General features: G+C 38.6%; 1 long non-coding RNA gene across 1 annotated transcript; it reads right to left on the reverse strand.

The window, feature by feature from the left end:
- Positions 1-6210: 6210 nt before the first annotated feature.
- Positions 6211-17839, reverse strand: LOC130708958 (uncharacterized). Its single transcript, XR_009009358.1, has 3 exons — positions 17577-17839; positions 13207-13266; positions 6211-6363 (listed from the first exon to the last, which is right to left on the reverse strand). It is a non-coding gene; the product is annotated as an uncharacterized LOC130708958 (long non-coding RNA).
- Positions 17840-17900: the final 61 nt, after the last annotated feature.

The raw sequence follows: 17900 nt of genomic DNA on the forward strand, positions 1-17900 counted from the left end.
AAGCATTGCCTCCAGCAGACTGGAAATCTATTGCTCGTGCTTGTCTCACTGGTGGCGACTATTTACTTTGGAAATCAGAATATTATGAAAAGGCTGCTGAACAAGCTGAAAGAAATACTGCACATAATGTGCTAGTAAATTATGAGATGTTGATTGGGGAAGGACAACATCAGTTATTACAGGATCAATTAGCTTTCCCTTTTGTGGCTTATGCTCAGATCAATCATATAGCTCTACATGCATGGAAACATTTACCTGCCTCCACTAGGACTGAAGACCTTGCTAAAATAAGGCAAGGGGCAGATGAACCTTATGCTGATTTTGTGGCTAGATTATTATAGGCTGTTAATAGAATTATTTCTGATGGTCCTTCTGGAGCAATTATCGTCAAACAATTGGCTTTCGAAAATGCTAATAATATTTGTCAAGCAGCTATACGTCCATGGAAAAGGAAAGGAAATTTAGAGGATTATATTCGAGTTTGTTCTGATATTGGATCATCTTACTTACAGGGAGCAGCTATAGCTGCAGCCCTAACTAAGGCAGGATTTGGGCCAAATGCTAAAAGTAAAAACTGTTTTAAATGTGGGAAGCCAGGTCATTTTGCAAAAAATTGTACTGTTGATACTCCTAATATGCCTGTCGTAAATTCTGTGCCTCAAGGTAAATCTCCTCCTCCCACAATTTGTCCCCGATGCCAAAGAGGACGGCATTGGGCTAAAGAATGTCGATCAGTGACTCATAAAGATGGAACTCCCTTGTCGGGAAACTTCCGGAGGGGCCTGCTCCGGCCCCATCAAACAATTGGAGCAATGTCAATAATCCCCCCACAACCTGCTCCACCGCCTCCAGCTCAGACCTTTGTTCCTCAGGGAATGGAATCTCCTCCCTTCAAAGGGCCACGCCAAATAGTGCAGGACTGGACCTCTGTGCCTCCACCCAATTCTTATTAACCTCGGATATGGGACCCCAAGCCCTTCCTACGGGAACTTTTGGGCCTTTACCCCAGGGAACGGTTGGTATAATCCTTGGAAGAAGTAGTATGTCTATGAAAGGCTTAACTATTATTCCTGGGGTGATTGATGCTGATTATGAAGGGGAATTAAAGGTTATGGTTCAAACATCAAAAGGATCTTTTCTTATCACGCCCGGTATGCGAATAGCTCAGCTTCTATTAATTCCATATATACCAGAAGGAAAAATTTTACAACATAACAAAAGAGGAACTGGGGCTTTCGGTTCCTCTGATGCAGTTTATTGGATTCAACAAATTGGTAGGGAAAGACCACAATTGGTATTAAAAATAAATGGAAGGCCTTTTTCTGGGTTATTAGATACTGGTGCTGATGTTTCTGTTATTTCGTTTATACATTGGCCAAAAAATTGGCCCGTGCACCAAACCATTACACGGTTGCAAGGTATTGGCCAATCTAATTCTCCACAACAAAGTTTGCAATACCTACATTGGCAGGATGCTGAAGGTAATCAAGGAATATTCAAACCCTACGTATTGCCCGGATTGCCAGTTAACCTTTGGGGAAGAGATATATTACAACAAATGGGAATCCTATTGCTTAGTCCCAACCCTACTGTAACTAATATATTGTTAAATCAAGGGTATGATCCTAGGAATGGTTTGGGAAAAAATCAACAGGGAAATAAATTACCCTTACAGACTGATAATAAACGGGATAAAACAGGCTTGGGTTTTTTCTAGGGTCCTTGGATTCTCCTCCACCACATGCTGACCCTATAACTTGGATTTCTGATAATCCTGTCTGGGTGGACCAATGGCCCCTTTCTAAGGAGAAATTAATGGCGGCCCATAATATAATTAATGAACAGCTTGCTTTGGGCAGACTAGAAAAGTCTAATAGCCCTTGGAATACTCCTATATTTGTTATAAAGAAAAAATCGGGAAAATATCGTTTATTGCAAGATTTACGAGCTGTTAATCAAAGTATGGTAATTATGGGAGCTCTGCAACCAGGTTTGCCTTCTCCTGCAGCCATACCTAAAAATTATATGATTATTATTATTGATCTTAAGGATTGCTTTTTTACTATTCCTCTATTTCCGGCTGATAAGTTGCGATTTGCTTTTAGCTTACCCTCTTTAAATTTTATAGAACCTATGCAACGTTATCAATGGAAAATGCTGCCTCAGGGTATGGCTAATAGTCCTACTTTATGTCAACAGTTTGTAGCTCAAGTTATTGCCCCTGTTCGTAAACAGTTCCCTCAGATATATTTTATTCATTATATGGATGACTTATTACTTGCTTATTCTGATAAACATATTTTACTTAAGGCTTATAATTCCCTTCAAAGTCATTTGTCACGATCAGGACTAGTCATTGCTGCTGACAAAGTACAGATGAACCCACCTTTCTCATATCTTGGTAAGTATATCACAAATTATAATATTACACCTCAGAAGATAGAGATACGGACTGATGTTCTTAAAACTTTAAATGATTTTCAAAAGTTATTAGGAGATATTAATTGGCTGCGACCTTCTTTAAAATTAACTACGGGTCAGTTACAGCCTCTTTTTAATATCCTAAAGGGAAGTCCTGATCCTTCTTCCCCTCGTATTTTAACTTCTGAAGCTCAACAAGCACTCAAGCTTGTAAACAAAGCAATACAATCTGCTCAGCTAACTAGAATTGAGCCTTCTTTACCTATACTATTAATAATCTGTGCTACGTCACATACCCCTACCGCCTTATTATGGCAAGAAACAGGAATTCTTGAATGGATTCATATGAAAAATACGCCTAATAAGGTCATTACACCTTATTATGAGTTAATAGCAAACCTTGTTCAATTGGGTCGTAGAAGAAATATTCAGTTGATAGGATATGAACCAAATTCTATTATTATACCTTATACTACTTATCAATATTCTTGGCTATTATTTGTCTCTGATTTTTGGGCTCTTGCTTTTGCTGGATATTCAGGAATTATTGATAATCATTATCCTTCTAATAAGCTCCTTCATTTTGCTACTCAACATCTATTTATTTTTCCTAAAACTATCTGTTCAACTCCTATTCTCAATGCCCCAAATGTTTTTACTGATGGTTCTGCCAATGGCATCGCTGTGGTTATTTCTGATGACTTACTTCATAAAGAACAAACAGATCATACCTCTGCCCAACGAGTTGAATTACATGCGATTTCCTTGGCTTTTCAAATCTTTTCACATTGTTCTTTTAATCTCTATACGGATAGCCATTATTTGGTTACTATTTTGCATAACATAGAAACTGCTATAATTGGCAATACTGTTGATTCTCAATTGTTTCAGACTTTCTTTCAACTACAAAAGCATGACTTTCCTGTAGCCATATTACATATTCGAGCCCATTCAGGTCTCCCTGGCCTATTGTCTTTGGGAAATCAATTGGCTGACGAAAATACAAAGATTATAGCCTTAAGTTTATCTCAACCTCAGGATCTTGCTACTCAATCACATAATTTACATCATCAATCTGCTGCTATGCTTCAAAAACAATTCTCTATTTCTAGAGAAACAGCCCGATACATTGTTAAGTCCTGCTCTAAATGTTTACCCCACCTTCCTGTTCCACAATTTGGAGTCAATCCTCGGGGTTTACTCCCTCATCATCTTTGGCAAATGGATGTTACTCATATTCCCTTTTTTGGTAAATTACAATTTGTTCATGTAACTGTTGATACTTACTCTAATTTTATATGTGCTAGGCCTTTGGCTGGGGAATCTACTAAATATGTAATTACTCATTTATTTCATTGTTTTGCATCTATGGGAATTCCTAAAGCTTTAAAAACAGATAATGCTCCAGGATATACGAGTAAAGCTTTTGCCAATTTTTGTGCAACTTTCCATATTTCACATAAAACAGGCATTCCCTACAATCCTCAGGGTCAAGGTATTGTAGAACGTGCCAACCAACAATTAAAAATTACATTACAAAAAATAAAAAAGGGGGAATATGATAGGTCTCCTCAGATTATGCTTAATCATGCTTTATTTATTTTAATTTTTTTAACTTTAGATGCATTTAGTCACACGCCTTATGAACGATTGTTTACAGGTCTTTCTGGAACCCCTCCTGAAAAAGCCCTTGTAAAATGGAAAGATCCCATGACTAACCTTTGGCATGGACCAGACCCTGTTTTAGTATGGGGCCGAGGCCATGTTTGTGTTTTCCCTAGGGAGGCAAACTCTCCGCGGTGGCTCCCGGAGCGCTTGGTTCGACATTATCATGCCATCACCAATAAACACCCTGACTCGAAGAATGCGTCGCCTGAGGCTCTCGCAATCGACCACAGCACACCCCAACCGGTTCCCCTGGTTCCCCCGGCGGACGAGAAGAATGCGGCGAGGGAGTAGGAGACAACTTGTCAGGGAGGCGAGGGGAGATCGAAATCAAATTACTTGACTGTTTCTAGACAAGAAGATTTATCCACCTTTGTATTTTGGTATAAGGATAACGTTCCCATTCACATGAATGCTAGAGTAACTAAGCTTGCTTCTAATACTTCGTTGGATCATTCTCTATGCATATATCGCTTGAGGATTGAAGATACTGGACATTATTTGTGTGTTGAAACTACCATAGGTAATCAAGGGACGTTATTAGCTGGACATCAAATTACGGTCGTAAAGACTGTCACAGGACTACACTTTCCTGCTTTTATGGCTTCTGAATTCCCGCAGTTTGATTTTCCTGTTTGTAATGATACATGGACTAAAGCCTCTGTCTGGTGTACTTTAGATTATGATAATGGCACCATACTAGTTTCTTCTGTCCCCGTTAATAATAACAGCCTTGTTTTTTACAAGCAATGGGAATTCTGGAAACTTGCCTTATCCTTTTCTTATAGACCGGTGATTACTTGCGTCGCTCCTCCTTATGCTTTATTGATTGGAGATTTAATTGTAGAAAACACTATGAATCCTATAGGTTATAATATTACTTGTGTTAATTGTATCTTTAGTAGTTGTGTTTTGCCCGTTAAAGGATCTACATCTGTTATGATTATGAAGCAACCTTCTTATATAATGTTACCTGTTAATTTGTCTGAACCATGGTATCATAACACTGGCATGCAAGCCTGGCTGGAATTGACTGAAGCATTAAAACGATCAAAGAGATTTATAGGTGTTCTAATATGTGCAATCCTAGCCTTAGCAGCTTTAACTGCTACTGCGGCCACGGCTGGGATTGCTCTTTCACAAACTATTCACCAGGCTCATTATGTTAATCAGTTATCTAAAAATACTAGTGTAGCATTAGCCCTACAAAGTCATATTGATACCCAACTAAAAACGGAAGTAGATGAATTAAAAAATGTTTTAATAGGAATAGGGGATCAAGTTATGGCTTTAAAATTAAAAATGCATTTGATTTGTCATGCCAAATATACCTGGATTTGTGTAACTCAACATTTATATAATGATTCACAATGGGGTTGGGAAAAAGTAAAAATGCATATATTGAGTGTATGGACTGATGGACACATTAGCCTTGATATTCAAAAGTTAAATGCCGAAATACAAGCTATTCAAGAGGCCCACCTGGACGAAGATGGACTCCAGAATTTGATTCAAGGATTATTAGATCAACTACAAGGGCTAAATCCGATACAATGGATTCATGGAGGGCTCTCAGGCCTGATATCAATTGGTGTACTACTTTTATTGGTGATCGGTTTATTACCTTGTGTTGTTAGATTTGTAATGGGGCGCTTCGCTGTCTTGCGTCAGGATGTTCATGGCTTAAAACTACATTATCAAGCTTTAAAAAATAATAAAAAAGGGGGAAATGTGGTGGCCCCCAAGCTGTAAGCTTATTCAGCTTTCTGCTTTCCGGAGAACTGCTTGTCTCTTTCTTGGTATGCACCCCTGACGCTGCGGTATTGAGCGTAAAAAAGGAAAATGGCTTGCGGCCAGTTTCGCTCCAGGTGCCTGCTCTGCATCTAAGAGCCCCTGGTTGTTCCCCAGAAGAAGGACGTGCTGCCCTGAGGGGGAAGTCTGTATCTCCAAAGAATGGCCCATAAGGCATGCTGACGCATAGATAGTGGCACATAGATAGTGGCGCGTAGATAGTAGCGCATAGTGACGCATAGATAGTGGCGCATAGATAGTGGCGACAGAATTATGTGGAAATACAAGGTTTACTGATTTATTGTCTGATATTCGTTTCGTACTAAACCTATATATACATTCATGCTCTTTGAATAAACTTGCCTTGCAACCATCAGTTGTCTTGGCCCTTCTGACCCCATACTGGTGCTTTTCAGTTCCTTACCCCTCACCGCCAGGAACTTCTAGCTTTCTGCAGCCGGTCTGTGGCAGAAAATTTCCCTAAACCTAAAGAAGGAAACAGATATTCAGATACAGGAAGCACAGAGAGTCCCAAACAAGATGAACCCAAAGAGAATATACACCAAGACAGATTATAATAAAAGTGGCAAAAGTTGATAAAGAGAGGGTTCTAAAGGCAGCAAGAGAAAAACAAAGAGTTCTTTACAAGGGAACCCCCATAAGGCTACCAGCTAATTTCTCTACCAAAACACTGCAGGCCAGAAGGGAGTAGCAAAATGTATTCAAAGTCTTGAAAGAGAAAAATCTGCAACCTAGAATACTCTATCCAGAAGATTATCATTTAGAATAGGAGGAGAAATAAAGAATTTCTCAGACAAGAGAAACTAAAAGAATACAGCAATATTACATCTATCCTAAAAGAAATATTGAAAAGTCATTTCTAAATAGAAAAGAAGCAAGAAAAAATAGGAAGGAGGAAATAACAATTGGAAAGCAAATCACTTAAATTAGCCAGTATACAGATCAAAAATGAAAAAAAAAACTATTTGTGAAAGCAATGACAAACACAAGCAACAGCAAAAGGATAAATATGAAGATGTAAAAAGGGACATCAAAATCATAAAATGTGGGGAAGGAGAGTAAGAAAATGCATATTCTTTCTCTTTTTTTTTGGAATATGTTTGAGACTATATGACTATCAGTCTAAAGCAAGCAGATATAGGAAGAGGTTAACATACTTGAAAAACAGGGCAACCATAAATTGAAAGCATACAATAGATTCACAAAAACCTAAAAGAAGAGAACATTCTTCTTTTTAACAGGAAATCATTAAACCACAAAAAGAAAAACAGAAAGAAAAAGAAAGGAACTAAGAAGAAAAAAAGAATCAACTGGGAAACACAGTTTGAAATGGCAATAAATACATATGAGTCAATAATTACCTTAAATGTCAATGGACTTAATGCTCCAATCAAAAGACATAGAGTGGCAGACTGGATGAAAAAAAACAAGAGCCTACAATATGCTGCCTACAAGAGACCCACCTTAAGGCAAAGGACACACATAGGTTGAAAGTGAGGGGATGGAAAAAGATATTTCATGCAAACAGAAATGACAAGAAAGTGGGAGTTGCAATACTCACATCAGACAAAATAGACTTTAAAGCAAAGTCTATAAAGAAAGATAAAGAAGGACACTATATAATGATAAAAGGATCAATACAAGAAGAGGATTTTACACTCATCAACATATATGCACCTAATATAGGAGCACCCAAATACATAAAAACAAATACTAACAGACAAAAGGGAGAAATCAATAGGAATACAATAATAGTAGGAGACTTTAACACCCCACTCACATGAATGGACAGATCTTCCAGACAGAGAGTCAATAAGGCAACAGAGGTTCTAAATGATACAATAGAACAGTTAGACTTAATTGATACTTTCAGGACACTACATCCAAAAAAAAAAACACGCCATAATATACATTCTTTTCAAGTGTACATGGAACATTCTCTAGGACTGACCACATCCTAGGGCACAAAACTAACCTCAACAAATTTAAGAGTATAGAAATTATTTCAAGCATCTTCTCTGACCACAATGGCATGAACCTAGAAATCAACCACAGGAAAAGAAATGAGAAAAAAACGATTACATGGAGACTAAATAACATGCTACAGAAAAACCAATGGGTCAATGTGGAAATCAAAACGGAAATTTAAAAATACCTTGAGACAAATGACAATGAAAACGCAACCATACAAAATCTATGGGACACAACAAAAGCAGTTTTTAGAGGGAAGTTCATAGCAATACAGGCTTTCATCAAAAAACAAGAAAAATCTCAACTAAACAACCTAACCTACCACCTAAACAATTAGAAAAAGAACAAACAAAACCTGAAGTCAGTAGAAGGAAGGACATAATAAAGATCAGAGAGGAAATAAATAAAATAGAAATTTAAAAAACAATAGAAAAAAATCAACAAAGCCAAGAGCTGATTCTTTGAAAGGGTAAACAAAATTGATAAACCTCTGTCCAGGCTCACCAAGAAGAAAAGAGAGAGAATCCAAATAAACAAAATAAGAAATGAAAACGGAGAAATCTCAACTGATACTGCAGAAATACAAAAAAACCATAAGAGAATACTATGAACAATTATATGCCAACAAATTTGACAACCTAGAAGAGATGGACAACTTTCTAGAAACATACAGCCCACCAAAATTGAATCAAGAAGAAATAGGTAATTTGAACAGACTGATCACTAGAAGTGAAATAGAATCTATTAAAAAAAAAAAAAACTTCCTCCAAACAAAAGTCCATGACCAGATGGCTTCACAGGTGAATTCTACCAAACATACAAAGAAGAACTTATAGCGATTCTTCTCAAACTCTTCCAAAAGATTGAAGAGGAGGGAAGACTCCCATAGTCATTCTATGAAGCCACCTTCACCCTGATACCAAAACCAGACAAAGACACTAACAAAAAAGAAAATTACAGGCCAATATATTTGATGAATATAGATGCAAAAATTCTCAACAAAATACTAGCAAACCGAATCCAACGACACATAAAAAAGATCATACACCATGACCAAGTAGGATTCAACCCAGTTTCACAAGGATGGTTCAACATACAAAACTCAATCAATGTAATACACCACATTAACAAAAGAAAAGACAAAAACCACATGATCATCTCAATAAACGCAGAAAAAACATTTGACAAAATTCAACATCCAGTCACAATAAAAACTCTTACCACAGTGGGAATGGAGGGAACATATCTCAACATAAAAGAAGCCATTTATGACAAACTCACAGCCAGTGTAATACTCAATGGTAAAAATCTGAAAGCCTTTCCACTAAAATTTGGAACAAGACAAGAATGCCCACTCTCACCACTTCTCTTCAACATAGTATTGGAAGTCCTATCTACATCAGTCAGACAAGAAAAAGAAATAAAAGTTATCCAAATTGGAAGGGAAGAGGTAAAATTATCATTATATGCAGGTGACATGATACTATATATAGAAAACCCTAAGGAGTCCACACAAAAACTACTAGATCTAATAAATGAATTCAGCAAAGTAGCAGGATACAAGATTAACATTCAGAAATTGGTTGCATTCATTTACATTAACAATGAAATATCAGAACGGGAATGTAAAAATCAATACCTTTTAAGATCGCACCAAAAAAAAAAAAAGAAAACCTAGGAATAAACCTGACCAAGGAGGTGAAAGACTTATACACTGAGAACTATAAAACATTAGTAAAGGAAATAAAAGAGGACTCAAAGAAATAGAAAGATATTCCATGCTCTTGGATTGGAAGAATTAATATTGTTAAAATGGCAATACTACCCAAATCAATCTACAGATTTAATGTGATTCCTATCAAATTACCCGTGACATTTTTCACAGAACTAGAACAAATAATCCAAAAATTATATGGAACCATAAAAGACCCAGAATTGCTAGAACAATCCTGAGGAAAAACAAAAAAAGCAGGAGGCATAACTCTCCCAGACTTTAGACAATACTACAAAGCTACAGTAATCATGACAGTGTAGTATTGGTTCAAAAAAGGCATATGGATCAATGGAACAGAATAGAGAGCCCAGAAATAAACCCACACTCTTATGGTCAATTAATCTTTGACAATGGAGGCAACGATATAAAATGGGAAAAAGAGAGTCTCTTCAGCAAGTGGTGCTGGGGAAGTTGGACAGCTGCATGTAAGCCAATGAATTTAGAACACACCCTCACACCATGCACAAAAATAAACACAAAATGGCTTGAAGACTTAAACATAAGACATGACACCATAAAACTCCTAGAGGAGAGCATAGGCAAAACATTCTCTGACATAAATTGTACCAACGTTTTCTTAGGCCAATCTCCCAAGGCAATAGAAATGAAAAAAAAAAAACCAAACAAATGTGACCTAATTAAGCTTACAAGCTTTTGCACAGCAAAGGAAACCACAAAAAAATGAAAAGACAACCTATGCAATGGGAGACTATATTCGCAAATGATGTGACAGACAAGGGCTTAATCTCCAAAATATACAAACAACTCATACAACTCAGCAACAAAAAAACAAACAATGCAGTCGAAAAATGGGCAGAAGACCTTAGTGGACATTTCTCCAAAGACATACAGATGACCAGTAGGCACATGAAAAGATGCTCAACATCACTAATTATTAGACCAATACAAATCAAAACTACAATGAGGTACCACCTCACACCGGTCAGAATGGCTATCATTAAAAAAATCTACAAATAATAAATGTTGGCAAGGATGTGGAGAAAAGGGAACCCTTTTACACTGTTAGTGGGAATGTAAATCAGTGCAGCCACTGTGGAAAACAGTATGAAGCTTCCCCAGAAAACTAAAAATAGAATTAACATATGATCCAGCAATCCCACTCCTGGGAATAAAACTGGACAAAACTGTAATTCAAAAAGATACATCCACACCTATGTTCATATCAGCACCGTTCACAATAGCCAAAACATGGAAACAAACTAAATGCCCATTGACAGATGAATGGATAAAGAAGATATGGTTCACATATACAATGGAATACTACTCAGCTATAAAAAGGAACAAAATAATGCTATTTGCATCAACATGGATGAAACTAGAGATTATCATACTAAGTAAAGTAAGTCCCAAAGAGAAAGACAAATACCATATGATATCACTTATATGTGGAATCTAAAACAGCACAAATGAACTTGTCTACAAAACAGAAACAGAATCATAGACATAGAGAACAGACTTGTGGTTGCCAAAGGGGAGGGGGGAGGGAGAGGGATAGACTGGGAGTTTGGGATTGGTAGATGCAAACTATTACATTTAGAATGGATAAACAACAAGGTCCTAATGTATAGCACAGGGAACTATATTCAATATTCTGTGATAAACCATAATGGAAAAGAATTAAAAAAAATAATGTCTATATGTGTATAACTGAGTCACTTTGCTGTACAGCAGAGATTGGCATAACATTGTAAATAAACTATGCTTCAATAAAAAGAAAAAAGAAAAAAAAGAAAAAGTGCCCAGTTTCTCTAAATAATAAACAGTATGAAAATAAAAGGTGGGTTGAGTGAGAATTTTTAAAGATTAAAAGAGAATTAGGTCATCTTCCTCTTCCCATTCCTTTCCTTTTTATTCCCTTTCTGATGAGTTTAGTCCCAAAGTCACTTGGCAGGCTAAACAAGGTATGCATCTGTCTGGGTGAATGGGGTGGAGCCCAGATGGGTTGAGAAGCGTGCTCATGTGGCACAAGAGGCACCTGGAACATGGACCCAAACAGGGTGACGAGTCTATCTATGTGGGAAGGTGGCCTGGTTTAGGGTGTTAGAACCAGAATGCGTAACCCAGCACTGGATATCAGGCCTTCAGTGGAGTGAGGCAGGGAGGTGGTTACGGCCACAGATATTGGTTACATGCTGGATAATTGATCAAATAAGTTAATATAGTAAGGATAATGGGAATTAGGTTTATCTCTGTTGGAGAATGGAGTTATGAATATGGAAATGAAGAAAACTAGAATGAACTGTGTGGTGTTAATTTGGAATTGGAGGTATCTGTATGAACTCATGTTTTCAATAGATATAGATAGAGAAGTATAGGCATTTATGTGTATCTGTATCTTTGTATTGATATATCTGTCTCCGTCTATTGACAGAACCTGCGAGCTGCAACACCCCAATGTTAATGAGCATACCTAGTGTCTAGATCTTGGCTTTGAAAATTTTGAACTTTACTTGATCCTTGTGCCCCTGAAAACAATGTCTGTTGTTTTTAACAGTCAAGGGTAGGAATTTCCCTGTCCTTTTGTGCTCTGGGAAATGGCTTGCTGTAAAGAATCACCTCTCCCCATATGACTTAGATAAAACTTGCTGATTGCCTCCTTGTTTACCATGACAAGGCCCAACAAAGATTCTTTGAAAAACAAAAATAATTAGCTGAACTGTTTGTTCCCACTTATCATCTGGACAAAATATCCACTAAATTGACTTGACTAAATTTCAGTTAGGCGTCTCCCTTCTCCACAGGCTCCTGGATTTTTAGCCACCCTTCAGCAAGCACTGGAACATGGAACAACCCCTTAGGGGTTGCTAGGGAGCCTTAAAGACCCCATGAGTATAGGTGGACCTCAGGGAAAAACATTCCCCTATCAACTGTCTGTTGTGCCACCTGCTCACTCCACTCCCCTAAACCCAGTTCATTCTAACCTTCTTGATTCCTCTTTATAAAAGAAAAACCCTTTCTGCCTGATCTTCAAGACCCTTATAGATTGTAGTTTCAGAATGTTCTTACTGTTGCTATGGTCCCCCTTCCTACATTGTAGTAGTCTTTGTGAATAAAGTCTTTCCTTACCTAAATCTGGATTTTAAAAATTTGATAGTATCTAAATATCACTTTAAAATATACAAGGGATTCTTGGAGAATGGGCTGATTTCAAGGCGTAGGCAGAGAAAGGACATGATGAGCCTAGGTCATCTTCTTATACTAGAAAGTAAGGAAACACTCAAAGAAAATGGAGGTATGTGGAAAGGTCACAAAAACCAGCTTGGGGCTCTCACTGGCCAAACTGGGGCATCAAAATAAATTCTGATAATAATGTATTATTATCCCACTGAATAAAAATATGAATCTACTGAATAGAGATAGAAATCATGAGTCTATACTAATAAAAATGCATAATTTGGCAGTTTGATAATAAATTAGCATAGTTTCTATTGGGCTGCCCCCTGCAGGCCTGCAAGTCTTGTAATTGCCCAGCCTCAAGACCAAAGAAAGAGCCCGAAGTCAGTGACAAAGACATCAATGGTTTAACGGATAGAGGATCTTACAATAGCAAAAGCGTCTTGGACGGCAGATGGCAGACAGTATACGGCAGCAAACTTTGTTACCTGGGGAAGAAGGAGTTATCAGTTATAGGGGGAATTGACCTCAGCTTGGCTCATTGATTACCAGGGAAACCAGAAGAGGAGCACACTCCTCACCACCCCTTTGATAAACTATCATAGTGGAAATAGTTCTGATCTAAAGATTAGAATAATCACTAGCTACGGTGCGGGTAAGTATGTAGGCATTTAATGATTAGGATCTAAGATTAAGAGGGAAGTAGGGTGAGTAGGGTGTAGGTGAGGCAGGGACTGGTTGAACAGGGGACGTACAGAGAGCAAGAGAACAGCCATTTGGGGTGACCTGATCATGTAGTTTCAAAGAACTGTCTGAAAAATACTTATTAATTACAAAGGGAAAAGGAGTAATTTTATAGTAGAGAAGTTTGGCAGAAGTCACTTTATGTAAATGATCAGGGTTAACATCACTAGTAATAGAACAAATGGAAATTGTGTGTTACCTGATAGGATACAATGAGAACACAGTCATACTTCTGTGATAGTTCTGTCCAACATGCCTAACCTAAGTCTAACCACAAAGAAACCTCAGACAAATCTGAGTGTCACTCTATAACAAAACTGTTCTGGAATCTTGACTCTTCCACGGTTAGTTGTGGTCATGTAACCTACTTCTGGTTCATAAGATTTAAACAGAAGAAAATGGACTAGGCTTTAGGAAAGTCATAATTTTTCTAATAAAAATGGGGTAGGCTTAGGTGTCATACAGTTCTTACCCTTTATTCTTCCCCCTTATTCCTATGTTTTAATAGATGCAATGTACAGATGTGAAAGAATGGAACACACTCCTTGTGACTATAAAGACATAAGTTACAGACTAAGTGTTACAAATCAGAAAAGGAGAAACAACATGGTTCCTGGACCAGCTACCTTTAGGCTCCTTATTACATTACCCTTTGTTTGATTAAACCATGGATTTCTATTGATGTGGCCAAATGCAAACTAGTAAAAACAACTTGCTTTACCTTATTTTTCTTTATCAACCTGTCTAGTTCCCCTCCCTGATGCCAGCATTTTTTGTTGGTAATTTTATTGATTATTGTATTCACAAAGTAATTTATGGACAATTGATTTATGATGTTGAGGCTTCTTCAAGTACATGGTATGCCTCTTCATTTGTTCTAGTCTCTTCTGTGCCTTAAATAGCATTTAAAAGTTTCTGTTACATAATTTTGCATTTTTCTGCTATTATCACCAATTTTTTGACCCCACAACTGATGCAAGGGATAAACAGATGCTTTTCTGAATCCCAAGAGAATCTGAAAGAGTGGAGTGATATTTGGGTTAATTATGACAAAAATCAGTCAAGTTGTTACCAACGAGGGTTCTTGGCCTTCCTTAATCAATAGATATTGATGAGGCTAGACAAGAAATTCAGACAAGGATTTTTGGGGGCTCCTGCTGCAGCACGAGGGGGCAAAAACAAGTAACAGTTTCTCTTGCTTGCTCACTGAGGAGGGAGGCAAGCTGGTTCCTCATGTGGGGTGAGGGTAGGGGTGGGTCCAGGGGTTGGGCTGGAGAGGTGGCTTGGGTGGTTTGCCCACCCTTTTGTTTATTTTGTTGCTCGCGGAGGTGTTTGTCCAGGTGCAAGCACTGCAGCAAAGTGTCCCAGGTCCCAGGTCCCAGCCTGTCTCATTTCCAAGAGGAATGATGCTGTAGCTGCCTGACGTCCACTCTCTTGGATTGATAGGACAGAGAAGTAGGAGAGGACAGAGAAAGGAGAAGTAGAGAGATATCAGGAGAGGGAAAGGGATAAAAGGGAGAGGGAAAGCACTGCCTGAATCAGGGTACTGAGGTCTTCAGGGGCCAGGAAGGCAGACTTACCAAACTTGGTGACACCCAAACAAGAGGTTCAGGTGGCCGCTTGACACCCATGGGAAGCACTGCCTGAATCAGGGTACTGAGGTCTTCAGGGGCCAGGAAGGCAGACTTACCAAACTTGGTGACACCCAAACAAGAGGTTCAGGTGGCCGCTTGACACCCATGGGAAAGCTGCATTCAGTGGTCCCAGAGGTGCCCAGATTCTCTCCCAGGAAGGGGACAACTGCCCCACACTGGGTGCCACAGTCTGTTACTGACCAGGGTTCTTGGCCTTCTTTAATTAATAGAAATTGATAAAAGGCCAGACAAATTCAGGCAAGGCTTTATTGGGGCTCCTGCAGCAGGAGGGGGCAAAAAGAAGTAACAGGTTCCCATGTTTGCTTGCTGAGTCGGGGGCGAGCTGTTTCCATCTATGGGGTGAGGGTAGGGGTGGGTCCAGGGGTCGGGCCCAAGGGGTGGCTTAGGTGGTTTGCCCACCCTTTTGGTGGTGTTGTGTGCAGGGGTCATGCTCATTACCCTGCTTTTGCTACTGGTACCCTACTTTTGCTACTGGTACTCTACTTTTGCCTCCTGTTTTTGTTTCTGGCTCTTCAGAAGTGGCAGTTGGGTTTTTAGTCTTTTTGTATCTCGTTGTCCATAATTTGCCCCAACTGTGCATGCACACAGTTATTTTTAGTCCCATGTAGTTTCTTTGTATTTTGTTGCTGGAGGAGACGTTTGTCCAGGCGCAAACACTGCAGCAAAGTGTCCCAGGTCCCAGCCTGTCTCAAAGTCACAGTGGGTTAAATATTTCAAGGTCAATTCATAAATTAAAATTCACTTTTCTGTAACAAAAATACAATGAATACATCTATTTTGAATATCAAACAAGTAAACACTACATGTTTGAAGCTAAGATTTTCACAGATAGGTGAAATAGAAACTCCTGGGAAAGCTTCTTGGAAACACAAATTCAGTTTTATGAAACCTGAAAACGAAGCATACTTACCTGATAAATGGAATATTGCCTGCCATATCAGTAAACAAAGGATGTCACAGTCATCAGTGATTACAGCCACAGCCTATGGTGAGCTGCTGAATCCTGAGGGAACTCAGGAAGGAAAAGAATACCTGCTATCTAGCAGCCATCAAACTATAGCCACTCCCCACAGAGAGCCCTGAGGAAACAGGATATGAAAACACAAGATATGGGCCCCAGATAGCTGAGGTGCATATCAAAGGAACCATTTCAGTGAGCCCAGACTCTTGTATCTTCCCATATATAGAAAAGCATTAAATTCCTTAACTTGACATATGTGGTTTTCTTTAATTAATAATCTTTTGACTTTCAGACTACCTGCCCCTTGTTGCAAAACTCCTATATATCCGGGCTCCCCCTTCGCCTTCTCAGAGCAGTTCTCTCAGGGTTACTTGAGATGCTGCCTCCTAGGCTTTAAGTCCTAAAAATTCCCGCCGAATAAAACATAACTCTCAACTTTTAGGCTGTGAATAATTTTTAGTCGACATACTTCAATCTGGTTTATGTTAACTATTTTTAATGTTTTTAAAGTATCTAGTTTGTTATTATTCTCCAACTTTCTTCTTTATCTTTGTGATTATATATAAGCTCGGTGTTTTATAGTCTCAAAGCACTTGATTAATACTTTAGAATATCTTATTCTTCATGGAACTTAAAGTTTTATGTTTGGGAGATGTTGCCAAAAAACCTTGGCTCTCTGTGCACAGATGCTGAACACAATACAGAGACAGAGATTTTGGAGGATAAGAGAGATGGCTTTATTCCTCTGCCAGGCAGAAGGGAAGACATGGCAGGTTAGCTCCTCAAGAACTGTGCCCCCCTTGCATTCTTTTTTCTCCTTGCATTTTTTCAAAACAGTCATAGCTGGCATTAGGCAGCCTGGTAATTGGGTCCTTTTGTCTCTGGTTTATAGGCCGGCGACCTTCTTTCTGAAGCGCAAAAGCTACAGGGGGTGATTTGTTACAAGGGAGCACAGAAAAGGTAAATACCAGGAGGAGGATGTAATTTACACAAAGTTAGCGAGTGATAGGTTAGCTCTGTGAAGTACAAATCTAGTTACACACTACAGATTAGTAACAGTTAAAATAAAATAAGGGGTGATTAACTCTTTCAGGCCAGGTTGTTTCTTCTCTAGTCTGTTCACTGTTCCCTTTATTTTCCTTGTTCTCAGGAGAGGGAAGAAAACCCCTCACTCCTATTTTTATTGTAGCACAGACACAAACATAAAACAAGAACAAATCACACAAATAAATAGGTAATTTCACACTGTAATGAAAAATGCTTGAGTTAAGTATGAACAAATAATATGTCAGTCAGAAAAAACGTTACACTTTAAATAAGCACGTATAAATTATGAAGTGCAATGCAAAATTCACATGACTTTTTCCTATACTGTACTTAAAAGAAGTCCACGGAAGCAAAATACTGACTCTTCAAAGCAATTTTGCCCTCCTGCTACCTTGCATTGCCTTTCTGGCCAGCCTTCCTTCGTTCCATTCCTCCGGCACGGGGAAACCTCTTTGGCGGGAAGGGCGCTTTGGTGGAAATCTTGGAGAGGTGAGGATTTAAGCTCCCTGAGCATCTAACTTACTGCGGGGATTTTAAGAGGAGATAGCTGAAAATGCCGTCAGAACCTTGCAAAACGCGTTAACACATGTACACTGACACCAGTCCTGGTCAGCGCAATCTCAATATACGAAAGAGGGCAACTCCCCAGCTAAATCTTCCTGCTTCCTGTAAAACCACGGGTTAGACAATTCACCCGAATAGCAAGCGACAGTCA

This window comes from Balaenoptera acutorostrata, chromosome 9, assembly GCF_949987535.1.
Source record: "Balaenoptera acutorostrata chromosome 9, mBalAcu1.1, whole genome shotgun sequence".
In the NCBI taxonomy this organism is placed as follows: domain Eukaryota; kingdom Metazoa; phylum Chordata; class Mammalia; order Artiodactyla; family Balaenopteridae; genus Balaenoptera; species Balaenoptera acutorostrata.